We start from the raw sequence: 15,139 nt of genomic DNA, 5'->3' as shown, positions 1-15,139 counted from the left end.
ACGGGCGCCTGGCAAACCTGAGAATAGCATTCCGATACCTTAATAAGGAATCGTTCAAGACACTGTATATTGTGTATGTTAGGCCCATACTGGAGTATGCAGCACCAGTCTGGAACCCTCACCTGGTCAAACACGTCAAGAAGTTAGAGAAAGTACAAAGGTTTGCAACAAGGCTAGTCCCAGTGCTCAGGGGAATGTCGTACGAGGAAAGGTTGAGGGAAATCGGACTGACGACACTGGAGGACAGAAGGGTCAGGGGAGACATGATAACGACATGATAACGGGGAATAGACAAGGTGGACAGAGATAGGATGTTCCAGAGAGGGGACACAGGGACAAGGGGTCACAATTGGAAGCTGAAGACTCAGACGAGTCACAGGGACGTTAGGAAGTATTTCTTCAGTCATAGAGTCGTCAGGAAGTGGAATAGCCTAGCAAGTGAAGTAGTGGAGGCAGGAACCATACATAGTTTTAAGAAGAGGTATGACAAAGCTCAGGAAGCAGAGAGGGAGAGGACCTTGTAGCGATCAGTGAAGAGGCGGGGCCAGGAGCTGAGTCTCGACCCATGCAACGACAATTAGGTGAGTAGGTGAGTACAAACATACACACACACACAAACACACACACGCATACACACACATACACACACACACACACATACACACACACACACACACACACACACACACACACACACACACACACACACACACACACACAGGAGCTCGGACTCGACCCCCGCAACCTCAACTAGGTGAGTACACACACAAAAAAAATGGTGGGGACTCGCAGGAACCAAGGATCAGATGAGAATGGTTCTGGTAGGGAGGAGTGGATGGAGGAGCAGTGGAAAAGGATGGAACAAGAGTGGGAGAGAAAATTAGGAGAGCTTTCTGAAAAAATGGAGAAAGAGCTCTCTGTGAAATTGGAAAAGAGGTTGGAGAAGGAGACAAAGAATTGGGAGGCACAAGTCGAAACTGCAGTAGCCAAGATAAGGGTCCTAGAAGTTGAGATAAATAGGCTGAAGCGAGTTACAGGGGCAGTGACCAGAGAAGACACAGCATATGAAGCTGCGAGGCCGAACAGGAAGGAAGGAATTATGAATTATGCTAAGGTCATATCAACCTGCCAAAAAGAGCCAAGGAGTGGAAGGGAAGAACAGCTGGTTGCAGACGGAGAGGGTGATAGGTCGAATGCTGAGGCACAACCATGCTATCAAGAGCCACTGGAAAAATCAAGGGAGAAACTGACCACATACAGGCAGGATCCAGAGTCACAGAGGGTGAGGCAATGGGAGGAGGAAAGGGCAAAATCAGTGTTTATCCATGGGCTTCAGGAGAGAGAGGAAAGGACACACACTGAAAGGTAGCAGGAAGAAAGTAAGGAGATTGAGAAAATCATCACGGAAATAGGTGAAGAGATGGACGAGATTGTAAATTTTCAGAGAATAGGGGGGTACTCGAAGGGGAGAAACCGACCAATCAAGCTGATTCTCAGGACGGAAACAGTGCGGAACGGGATCCTCCAAGAGAAACCACGATTGAAATACTCAGAAGAGTACAAGAGGGTGTTCCTAGACAGAGACAGAACACAATCAGAACGACAGCAGCTGAGGGAGAGGACAAAAAAGCGAAAGGAGCTAGGAAAAGAGACAAGGATGGAACCAGCAGAGGTCAGTCAGAGCAGAACAGATCAGCAAGGGCAAGCACACAAACAACTATTCTCAGAACCATACAACCTATCACACCATCCCAACACACACTACAATCCATACCCACAGCCTCCACCCAACACCGAGCTATAGAATCCCACAGTATGCCACCAGGTCTCCCACCCTCATAGGCCCCACAAACCACAGTGTTGGAAAGGAAACTGAAGGTATGGGACACAAACGCTGATGGTAAAACAAATAAGTGGGAGGAGTGGCATGAAAGAGTCAAAGAGGCATCACCGGACATCATAGCTCTCACAGAAACCAAGCTTACAGGTATGATAACAGATGCCATCTTTCCAATGGGATGCCAAATCCTGAGGAAAGACAGAGGGAATAGGGGGGGTGGAGGAGTGACATTGCTGATCAAAAATCGCTGGAATTTTGATGAGCTGGAGAGAGAAGACAGCGGAGAAGAAAGTGATTACATAGCGGGAACGCTTCACTCTGGAGGTCCCAAGGTGGTAATAGCAGTGATGTATAACCCACCAAAGAACAGCAGGAGGCCAAGGCAAGAGTACGACGAGAGCAATAGAGCGATGGTTGACACACTGGCTAGAGTGGCCAGAAGAGCTCATGCATGCAGGGCAAAGCTCCTGATCATGGGTGACTTTAACCACAAGGAGATCGATTGGGAGAACTTGGATCCGCATGGGGGCCAAGATACATGGAGGGCTCAGATGATGGAGGTGGTACTGGAAAACTTCATGTACCAACACGTAAGGGAGAGAGGAGAGGATGAACCAGCAAGGCTAGACTTAGTATTCACCTTGAGTAGTGCAGATATCGAGGACATCACATATGAAAGGCCCCTTGGGGCCAGTGACCATGTGGTTTTAAGCTTCGAATACACAGTAGAGCTACAAGTGGAGGGAGAAGCAGGAAGGCCAGGACGAATGAAGCCAAACTACAAGAAAGGGGACTACACAGGAATGAGGAACTTCCTGAACGGGGTTCAGTGGGACAGAGAACTGACAGGGAAGCCAGTTAATGAGATGATGGAATATGTAGCAACAAAATGCAAGGAGGCTGAGGAGAGGTTTGTACCAAAGGGTAACAGGAATAATGAAAAAGCCAGGATGAGCCCATGGTTTACCCAAAGGTGCAGGGAGGCAAAAACCAAGTGTGCTAGGAAATGGAAGAAATATAGAAGGCAAAGGACCCAGGAGAATAAGGAGAGCATTCGTAGAGCCAGAAACGAATATGCACAGATAAGAAGGGAGGCCCAAAGACAATATGAAAATGACACAGCAGCGAAAGCCAAATCTGGCCCGAAACTGTTGTACAGCCACATCAGGAGGAAAACAACAGTCAAGGACCAGGTAATCAGGCTAAGGAAGGAAGGAGGAGAGACAACAAGAAATGACCGTGAAGTATGTGAGGAACTCAACAAGAGATTCAAAGAAGTGTTCACAGAGGAGACAGAAGGGGCTCCAGAAAAACGGAGAGGTGGGGCACACCACCATGTGCTGGACACAGTGCACACAACCGAGCAAGAAGTGAAGAGGCTTCTGAGTGAGCTAGATACCTCAAAGGCAATGGGGCCAGATAACATCTCCCCATGGGTATTGAGAAAGGGAGCAGAGGCGCTATGTGTACCCCTAACAACAATATTCAATACATCTATCGAAACAGGGAGATTGCCTGAGGCATGGAAGACAGCAAATGTAGTCCCAATCTTTAAAAAAGGAGACAGACATGAAGCATTAAACTACAGACCAGTGTCACTGACATGTATAGTATGCAAAATCGTGGAGAAGATTATCAGGAGAAGAGTGGTGGAACACCTAGAAAGGAATGATCTCATCAACAGCAGCCAACATGGTTTCAGTGACGGGAAATCCTGTGTCACAAACCTACTGGAGTTCTATGACATGGTGACAGCAGTAAGACAAAAGAGAGAGGGGTGGGTGTATTGCATATTCTTGGACTGCAAGAAGGCGTTTGACACAGTTCCACACAAGAGATTGGTGCAAAAACTGGAGGACCAAGCAGGGATAACAGGGAAGGCACTACAATGGATCAGGGAATACTTGTCAGGAAGACAGCAGCGAGTCATGGTACGTGGCGAGGTGTCAGAGTGGTCACCTGTGACCAGCGGGGTCCCACAGGGGTCAGTCCTAGGACCAGTGCTGTTTCTGGTATTTGTGAATGACATGACGGAAGGAATAGACTCTGAGGTGTCCCTGTTTGCAGATGACGTGAAGTTGATGAGAAGAATTCACTCGATCGAAGACCAGGCAGAACTACAAAGGGATCTGGACAGGCTGCAGACCTGGTCCAGCAATTGGCTCCTGGAGTTCAATTCCACCAAGTGCAAAGTCATGAAGATTGGGGAAGGGCAAAGAAGACCGCAGACGGAGTACAGTCTAGGGGGCCAGAGACTACAAACCTCACTCAAGGAAAAAGATCTTGGGGTGAGTATAACACCAGGCACATCTCCTGAAGCGCACATCAATCAAATAACTGCTGCAGCATATGGGCGCCTAGCAAACCTCAGAACAGCATTCCGACATCTTAATAAGGAATCGTTCAGGACCCTGTACACCGTGTACGTTAGGCCCATATTGGAGTATGCGGCACCAGTTTGGAACCCACACCTAGCCAAGCACGTATAGAAACTAGAGAAAGTGCAAAGGTTTGCAACAAGACTAGTCCCAGAGCTAAGAGGTATGTCCTACGAGGAGAGGTTAAGGGAAATCAACCTGACGACACTGGAGGACAGGAGAGATAGGGGGGACATGATAACGACATACAAAATACTGAGAGGAATTGACAAGGTGGACAAAGACAGGATGTTCCAGAGATTGGACACAGTAACAAGGGGACACAGTTGGAAGTTGAAGACACAGATGAATCACAGGGATGTTAGGAAGTATTTCTTTAGCCACAGAGTAGTCAGTAAGTGGAATAGTTTGGGAAGCGATGTAGTGGAGGCAGGATCCATACATAACTTTAAGCAGAGGTATGATAAAGCTCACGGTTCAGAGAAAGTGACCTAGTAGCGATCAGTGAAGAGGCGGGGCCAGGAGCTCGGACTCGACCCCCGCAACCTCAACTAGGTGAGTACAACTAGGTGAGTACACACACACACACACACACACACACACACACACACACACACACACACACACACACACACACAGACACACACATGTGCCTAGGACACACACACACACATACACACACACACACACACACATACACACACACACACACACACACACACACACACATACACACACACACACACACACACACACATACACACACACACACACACATACATACACACACACACACACACACACACATACACACACACACACACACACACATACATACATACACACACACACACACACACACACACACACACACACACACACACACTGTTACAAAAAACGCGATTCTAAAAGCTTAGAGATCTCCAGTGAATACTAGAAAGGACTGCCCTTCTAGCATCCAGCCTGTTACTGGGTTTTTGTAACAAGTAGTCAGTATCCTTGTCCAATTATCCATTGATTTCAGTATGGTTCAATAGTTCTTTAGGATTACAACTGGTAGGCTACTAACTAGAGAAATTAAAATTTAATAAATTTATTAAGTCTATAAGTTGTCTAGAGGTATATTATCAAATTAAATTAATTACAGCAATCAAAATAAAATCAATCTCTCGAGTTCAATATTATTGTGCTGAAAGCACATATCACATTTATAATTCTTAAGTACCGTCAGGTACATTAACATTTAATAAGATATTACAAATATGTACAAGTAAGTGTGAGTATGCGTGTAAGTGCTCTTAAGTAGTTAGCTATGTCTCAAGACTCGAATAAGACTTAAACAAGTGACTGACAAAGTCCTCAAATAAACTAACTTCTTGACCGACTGGCAACCCGAACAGTCTGCTTGAACAACAAAGAATGCTAAGCCCAATAGCAATGCAATATCAAGCGACTGCGACACAGAATCAGGAACAAGGAGATAATATAACGACACTAAGTAGGGACCATCTGCAGATCCTCCACAAAAGTTACAAAACTCCCATAATACTGAATCTTTGTTCAGCATAGGTAAAACTGTGACTGTGACAATACACAGGAACCAGTACAAAATTAGGTCAGAAGCTATAGCTAAGGACCTGAGATACTCAGAGTGTCTATGTGACACAACCTCAGTACAACGTCGAAAATCACTAAGTCTATACAATGTTCTGTGAACAAAGTTCTACAGAACTAACAAGAATAATGAGACAGACAATCTGTCCAACCACCAAGCGAGTCTCCAGCAGACTGAATACTTCACACGAGGTGAGGACACCCCCCCCTCGATCACGTGATAGCTACGTGGACAACTGCAGCTCAGAAGCCGGCAGTATAACGAGCGACAAGCGATAATTACAGTCGTTTGACAATCAAGACTAACTGAGCACATTTTATATACATCCTAACAACATAAGCTAAATAACAATATAAGTCAAATAATAATATAAAGTCATACATTTACGATTTAGCTATTATCGCAAATATAAGCAATATAAAATTAAATGAAAAGGTAATATACATTACATATATACATAATAATCATTGTAACCCATTCAGGGGTTGCAACACACACATACATACACACACACACACACACACATACATACACACACACACACACACACACACACACACACACACACACACACACACACACACACATACATACACACACACACACACACACACACATACACACACACACACACACACACATACACACACACACACACACACACACGTACGTGTTTTCTTTCGTATCTTAGTGAATGGTTCGTGTTCCTTATCCTCGTTACCTCGTCATCTTTTACTACAACACATTCTATTAATACGTCATTCTCTGCGTGAATCTCTCATTTTCCTTCCATTTCTCGTCTTTCTTATATTTTTTCTCATTATCTCCATAATTAAAACTATTTTTGTCTTAGCCTTTATACGCTTTCCTTACAATTTTCTCTAAGTAAGAGTCAATTAGAAGATTAGAAGTGACAACACCGTTGGTGGAACACTTCACTAATGACTCCCACTGTGACTGGAATCTGAAGACGACGCTTAGATACCTCATCAACCATTAAGTTTTGTACCAGTATGGTGGAGTGTGGGGGAACGTCCCTGTATGGTGGAGTGTGGGGGAACGTCCCTGTATGGTGGAGTGTGGGGGAACGTCCCAGTATGGTGGAGTGTGGGGGAACGTCCCAGTATGGTGGAGTGTGGGGGAACGTCCCAGTATGGTGGAGTGTGGGGGAACGTCCCAGTATGGTGGAATATGAAGAACGACTTGATTAAGAATCGTGTCATCTTACCGGTGCTGCTCTGAAGGCTTCTGGGTAATCGCTCGTTAGACGAAACAAAAGCTTCCTTAATTGCCTCATAAAGACCGAGATCAGCAGGCTCTAATTAGGAAAATCTTCAAGTAGGGAAGGAGTGTGCGGAGGGAGGGGGGAGAATAGGAGAGGGAATGAGGCGGGGGGGGGAAGAGAGGAGAGGGAAGGAGGGAGAAAACAGGAAGAGCCCATATTTTTTCCTTCGAAGAAATCCTATTGGTTTGTTTACTACGAGCAATAGAGTGTTGGAAACACTAAAACAAAGCATGAAAACATCGGTGATCGCACGTAATTTTATTCCTCGTAACGAAGTAGGAGATTCAGATTCCACAACACCGGTTCTTCACCCAATTAAAGATAGGGGGGCATCTAAAACTCCTCGAGTCTGGCAACCCTATTTTCGCGCCTGATGAGGCATCACCGGGAGCCGGCCAAACCCCTACACAAGGAACCCCTCCTCTATCATTTACGACTCTATAGACACTGTGCATCCCAATACTTTTTTTTTTGAAGACACTCAGACTTATGGAACGAGAGTATCGAGATCGTTTCTCGACAAAAAAACCTAAAGTTGAGGTTATCTGGCCACGTGAGGTGAGTTGTGTGTGTGTCAGGCTCCATTTTCTGTCCCTCTCTACAAAGACGTCAGAGAAGAAATTCTCGGTGTAATTACATCCTCGGGTGTTGTTTTTTTATGTTGATGACATGCCTTTACTCTGGAAGACGCATGTTCAGGAATGGAGGAGGGGAAGGCTTCCAACTTAATCAAGGGACAAAGAGAGGAAATGTGTACTCATGAACCTTACTCACGAGGACAGATAAAGATATATTTACTGTACGCAGTGAAATGCCGAGTCTTAAGAAGATAGGAAAGAGAGTATTTCCTGCCTCACTGTTGCCTGTCTTCAGAGAGAATACAGACATGTTGTCTTACTTCCTCCCCTTTTCCTATTGCACGCTCGCGCGCGCATGCAAACACACACACACACACACACACACACACACACACACACACACACACACACACACACAGAATAGCAGGAGGCCAAGGCAAGAGTATGATGAGAGTAATAGAGCGATGGTAGACACACTGGCTGAAGTGGCCAGAAGGGCTCACGCTAGCAGGACAAAGGTACTGATTATAGGTGACTTCAACCAAAAAGAAATCGACTGGGAGAACCTGGAGCCACATGGGAACCCAGAAACGTGGAGGGCTAAGATGAGAGAGAGAGAGAGAGAGGAGAGGATGAACCAGCAAAACTGGACCTAGTATTCACCTTCAGTAGTGCAGACATTGAGGACATCACATATGAAATACCCCTCGGGGCCAGTGATCATGTGGTTCTAAGCTTCGAATTCATAGTAGAGTTATAAGTGGAGAGGGAAGCAGGAAGGGCAGGACAAATGAAGCCAAACTACAAGAGAGGGGACTACACAGGCATGAAGAATTGCCTACAGTGGGACAGAGAACTGGCAGGGAAGTCAGTAAAAGAGGTGATGGGATATGTGACAGCAATACGCAAGGAAGCTGAGGAGAGGTTTTTACCCAAGGGTAACAGAAATAACGAGAAATCCAGGATGAGCCCTTGGTTTACCCAGAGGTGTAGAGAGGCCAAAACTAGGTGTGCTAGAGGATGGAAGAAGTGTAGACGGCAAAGGACCCAGAAGAATAAGGAGAGAAGTCGTAGAGGCAGAAATGAATATGAAGGGAGTAAGGGAGGAAGGGAATAAGAAGGGAGGCCCAACGACAATAGGAAAATGACATAGCAGCGAAAGCCAAATATGACCCGAAGCTGATGTACAGCCACATCAGGAGGAAAACAACAGTCAAGGACCAGGTAATCAGGCTGAGGAAGGAAGGAGGAGAGATCACAAGAAATGACCGAAAAAGTATGTGAGGAGCTCAACAAGAGATTCAAAGAAGTGTTCATAAAGGAGACAGAAGGAACTCCAGAAAGATAGAGAAGTGGGGTACACCATCAAGTGTTACACACAATACTTACAACCGAGGAAGAAGTGAAGAGGCTGCTAAGCGAGCTAGATACCTCAAAGGCGATGGGGCCGGATAACATCTCTCCATGGGTCCTGAGAAAGGGAGCAGAGGCACTATGTGTACCCTTAGCAACAATCTTCAACACATCTATCGAAACAGGGCGACTACCTGAAATATGGAAGACAACAAATGTAGACCCAAATTTTAAAAAAGGAGATAGACACTAAGCATTAAACTACAGACCAGTGTCACTGACATGTATAATATACAAAGTCATGGAGAAGATTATCAGAAGAGTGGTGAAGCACCTAGAAAGGATTAAGCTTATCAACGACAGCCAACACGGTTTCAGGGACGGGAAAACCTGTGTCACAAACCTAATGAGTTCTATGACAGGGTGACAGCAGTAAGACAAGAGAGAGAGGGATGGGTAGATTGTGTTTTCTTGGACTGTAAGAAGGCGCTTGACAGAGTTCCACACAAGAGATTAGTGCAAAAGCTGGAGGACCAGGCAGGGATAACAGGGAAGGCACTGTAATGGATCAGGGGATACCTGTCAGGAAGACAACAACGAGTCATGGTATGTGGCGAGGTGTCAGAGTGGGCGCCTGTCACGAGTGGGGTTCCACAGGGGTCAGTCCTAGGACCGGTGCTGTTTCTGGTATTTGTGAACGACATGGCGGAAGGAATAGATTCCGAAGTGTTCCTATTTGCAGATGATGTGAAGTTGATGATAAGAACCCAGTCAGATGAGGACCAGGCAGAACTACAAAGGGATCTGGACAGGCTGCAGGCCTGGTCCAGCAACTGGCTCCTGGAGTTCAATCCCACCAAATGCAAAGTCATGAAGATTGGGGAAGGGTAAAGAAGACTGCAGACGGAGTACACTCTAGGGGGCCAAAGAATACAAACCTCATTCAAGGAAAAGGTTCTTGGGATGAGTATAACACCAGGCACATCTCCTGAAGCGCACATCAACCAAATAACGGCTGCAGCATATGGGCGCCTAGCAAACCTAAGAACAGCATTCCGACATCTTAATAAGGAATCGTTCAGGACCCTGTACACCGTGTACGTTAGGCCCATATTGGAGTATGCAGCACCAGTTTGGAACCCACACCTAGCCAAGCATGTAAAGAAACTAGAGAAAGTACAAGGGCTTGTAACAAGACTAGTCCCGAGGAGAGGTTAAGGGAAATCGACCTGACGACACAGGAGGACAGGAGAGACGGGGGGATATGATAACGACATACAAAATACTGAGAGGAATTGACAAGATGGACCGAGACAGGATGTTCCAGAGATGGGACACAGCAACAAGGGGTCACACTTGGAAGTTGAAGACTCAGATGAATCACAGAGATATTAGGAAGTATTTCTTCAGTCACAGAGTAGTCAGAAAGTGGAACAATCTGGGAAGTGATGTAGTGGAGGCAGGATCCAGAGGTATGATAAAACTCATGGAGCAGGAAGAGTGCCCTAATTGCGGACATTGAAGAGGCGGAGCCAGGAGCTGTGAATCGACCCCTGCAACCACAACTAGGTGAGTACAGACACACGCACGTTCAAGATCGTCACTGGAAAATCGTATAAATGAAAATGTGAAATCATTCTTAAGAGACTAATGTGTTATACTGACACACATCAAGTGACCTTCCTGATGTATAGGTCAGGTGACATCTTAGCCTTATAGCGCTGTATGATCCTTGTAGGTTTAGCGCTTATTACTGATAATAATAATAATAATAATAATAATAATAATAATAATAATAATAATAATAATAATAATAATAATAATAATAATAATAATAAACATAACAACACCAACAATCTCAGCCTTATAAACCTTCTGCTGTCCTATTATGTTTTACAGTTCCTTGATAATGTGAAAAATCACGAAAGTGCATGAAAATTCACTGTTTTTTCCTACAGTGGTTATTTTCCATATATAGGCGTTGAAGTGCTACAAGAAAGTGTGTTCACAACGTATGTTAGGCCGTAAGTGCAACACATAGTGAAGTGTTCGCACCTACAATAAGTAGCTAAGATACAGTGTTGTGATATACTTCAACATGGCTGTGATATACTTCAACATGGCTGTGATATACTTCAACATGGCTGTGATATACTTCAACATGGCTGTGATATACTTCAACATGGCTGCCACAGCTACGTAAATATGAATTACGAAGAAAAGATGAAATATAAAATGCTTCAGTTGCCTCAGAGAAGGAGAAAGAGGAGACATGTAAATCACATATAAGACCATAAAAGAATACGAGAATATAGAAGATGATAGAGATAAAAGGTATAAAATGAATAATGAAGTATAATGTGATCCTTCATTGACTACGTTTCGCCCACACAGTGAACTTTATCAAGTCACAAACAGATCTGAGTAAAGAGTACGAGTCTGTATATATAGTGTGGAGAATTAGGTGGAGAATGTTTGGTAAGTTGTATTTGAGACGGACGTACAGGCGACGTACAGGTCCATCTTACGTACAGCCTACACAACATTGTGCGTGATACATGGTAATACATTGTGTGTGATACATGGTAATACATTGTGTGTGATACATGGTAATACATTGTGTGTGATACATGGTAATACACTGTGTGTGATAAAGATTCCCGTATGTTGCATAAGAGTCTCAATCTACCCAACATTCTCCACCTGACTCTCCACACTACACCAGTGTACTCTCTACCCACGATCACATTAAACGTCATTTATATTTATATTTCCATAGATTAAGATGTTTTCATAGCTACATCAACATTTACAAGAAGTGTCTCCAACTATAAAAAATGCTCGAATGAAAATTTAAAACCTATTTCTTTATAAATAATGATGAAATACTGGAACGGGATACGGGAGGGGCAGACTGGAGACGTAGCGCCACGAACACAACCCTGACATTGTAACTACAAACTGGTAATCACGTAAAGGTAATCACGTACACTATAACGTACACTGTCATGTACACTATCACGTACACTCAACGCCTCCATCGTGACTGCTACACTCTCACTACATATAACAGTATTTACAACACACTCACAACATTATCGGAGCCTCAAACAGTAAATTTTAGTGTCTCACTACCTGGAGACCTGGAGTTTACCTGGAGAGAGTTTCGGGGGTCAACGCCCCCGCGGCCCGGCCTGTGACCAGGCCTCCTAGGCCACAGATATTTCCTATACCTTACGAGGGGACAGATATGAGCTTTGGACAGAGTGTTAATACCTTCTTGGGCATACAGGGTATAGCGGCTTCTTTCTCTCTTCAATAAACAGCAAGGGGCAGACCTACAGCTCCTGAGCTACTTCCTGCAAGATTCCACAATACACAGATAACCTGCACATATAAGTATGAAAGTTATGACGACGTTTCGGTCCGACGTGGACCATTAACTAGTCACACAAAAGCGCGAAGGGAAGGCAGCCAGTATATACATATACATATATATATATATATATATATATATATATATATATATATATATATATATATATATATATATATATATATATATATATATATATATATGTCGTGCCGAATAGGCAGAACTTGCTATCTTGGCTTAAATAGCAACGCTCATCTTGCCATATAGGACAAGTGAAATTTTGTGTATGCAATAATTTCGCCAAAATTATTCTAAACCTAACGAAAAAAATATATTTCACTGTGTTTGTTTAATATTAAATTATTGTAAACAAATCTAAAATATATTTAGTTGGGTTAGGCTAAAATAAATTGCGCTTGTTATAATAAGGTTAGGTAAGTTTTCTAAGTTCCTTTTGGTGCAAAATTATAAATTTTTACATCAACATTAATGAAAAAAATATATCTTTAAACGTACAAGAGAAAATTTTAGAAAGGACTTAATTTTAAATGAGTTCTTGCTAATTGACCAGTTTTACATATTCGGCACGACATATATATATATATATGTATATATATGTATGTATATATATATATATATATATATATATATATATATATATATATATATATATACAAAAGGGGGACTGGGACGGGAGTAGTGTAACGAGAGAAGGGAATAATAGCATGAAAGTGGTATTGGTAGAGGTGGAAGTAGTAGTACTAGCAGTACTAGCAGTACTAGTAGTACTAGCAGTACTAGTAGTACTAGTAGTAATAGAATGACGCAATAGTGCAACAACTAAGAGTATGTTATATAGGCTTTAAAATATTAGGCCTACACAGTGCCACACTGCATCTGCCATTTCAACTTTATATTCAAAATAACAAACACATTATGAGTTGAACATTACGAAACAAAACTTCACTTAATAAATATTTTTCCACCAAACTTGACGGTGCAGAAATATATTTCCTGACAGTGAGAATTTTCTAAGGCACAGGAGGTGTTTACGTCATTATAAGTATTTGACAAAGAGGAGTCATCATTATAAACACCATCAACGAGGCACAGAAGGCGTCATCATTATAAACACCATCAACGAGGCACAGAAGGTGTCATCATCATTATAAACACCATCAACGAGGCACAGAAGGCGTCATCATCATTATAAACACCATGAACGAGGTAATAATATAGCCAGTTATCCAAAACAAGTATTGAAGCGTTTATACAAACATTTTCTCTTCCCTCCATCTCAGGTATCCTTTACTCTCTCCCAGACCTTAACGTCTCTCCGAGATACACACACACACATCAAACCATAGCATCATCTACCCTCTCACAAGATGTACAGAGTGAATGGTACAGCACCAGAGAGGAATGAGAGTTCGAGGATGAACTAAACAGAGTGAGATGTGATGGAAGGGAGAGGGACGCCAGGTAAGGCAGTTCTCGCTCCAGTAGTTTGTTAATAAGGGCTGGCACCAGCGCTGCTGCTTACCTCCTCGCCTCCGGCACGCTGACTAACATATTAATTTCAAAAATTCTCCTTGGAAAATTATATTAAGATTAACTGATGGTTGGAGGGAGAAAGAGAGAGATGGAGCAAATCTTTAAATTAGGTGGAGATGTTAAGTGTGTTGTGAGTGCTTTAATATTCTACACTAGGTGGAGATGTTAAGTGTTGTAAGTGGTTCAATACCTTAGAGCACACTTGCCCCATACTCCAAGGGTCTCCGACCATACTGGGATAAAGTTATAGTAATGGGGCAGGCCTCATATTTGCGGATCATCTGGGTCTCTCTGTATCTGGCGGCTTCACCCTCTTCAGCTTCAGATTATGACAAATAGGTGTAAGCCAAAGTGGTGACACAGGTTGTGGCATGCAATGAGTATGTAACCATTATTCGGCGCACGTACACACCCTCATTAAAAGGCTATCTCTCCAACCAGCGAATCGGGTGCAAAGGGTCGGACGATGGGGCCCCATTGTCAGATCAATATCTAGGTTCAATCAGTGAGAAGGTGGATCTGGCAATTGTGGAGGTGACGTGGTTACCACCCTTGTCATATCCATTCAAGAGCTGGTTGAAGCACGATCTGCTCTCTAGTAGCATTAATTCTGCTTGATTACTGTGGCATGCACTGATACCTATTGCTGTACATAGTGTATATAGTGTACATACTTCTATTTATGCTTACCATCTTTCCAGGGTAGCATAGTGTCTCCATCAGGACGCTTTTGACTTCTGTCAGATCTCTGTACTTGGGGTTCCCGTTCAGCTGGGCATCGGGCTGTGGCGAGACTTCTTTTTATGATGTTGACCTCCTCATGTCTAGCATACTTCCCTTCTGATGTATGACACACAAGACCATGAAGTCGAAAATGATCAGCCGACGCCCTGCCGCAAATACACCTATATTCAGCGAGTATGGGGGCGGCTAGGAGAAGAGCAACACCAATCTGAATGGCCTGTGGGTCGAGTCGAGTGCCCACGGAGGAGTTGGGAACAGCTAAAAGGAAATCTCCTGAATGTGGTGCCTTCACCGCTAGGAGACGAGCTTTGTCCTTTCCTGAAGCGTTAGTGAGATACAGGGCATCATGGGTATCAAGATCGCTTATTCTCTCCTCCATTTTCTTCAGGTCATTCAGTTTGTCCGTGAGGACTGTG

Source organism: Cherax quadricarinatus, chromosome 15 (genome assembly GCF_038502225.1).
Source record: "Cherax quadricarinatus isolate ZL_2023a chromosome 15, ASM3850222v1, whole genome shotgun sequence".
Taxonomy (NCBI): domain Eukaryota; kingdom Metazoa; phylum Arthropoda; class Malacostraca; order Decapoda; family Parastacidae; genus Cherax; species Cherax quadricarinatus.
The sequence above is the reverse complement of the archived record's forward strand: the minus strand, read 5'-3'. Positions refer to the sequence as shown.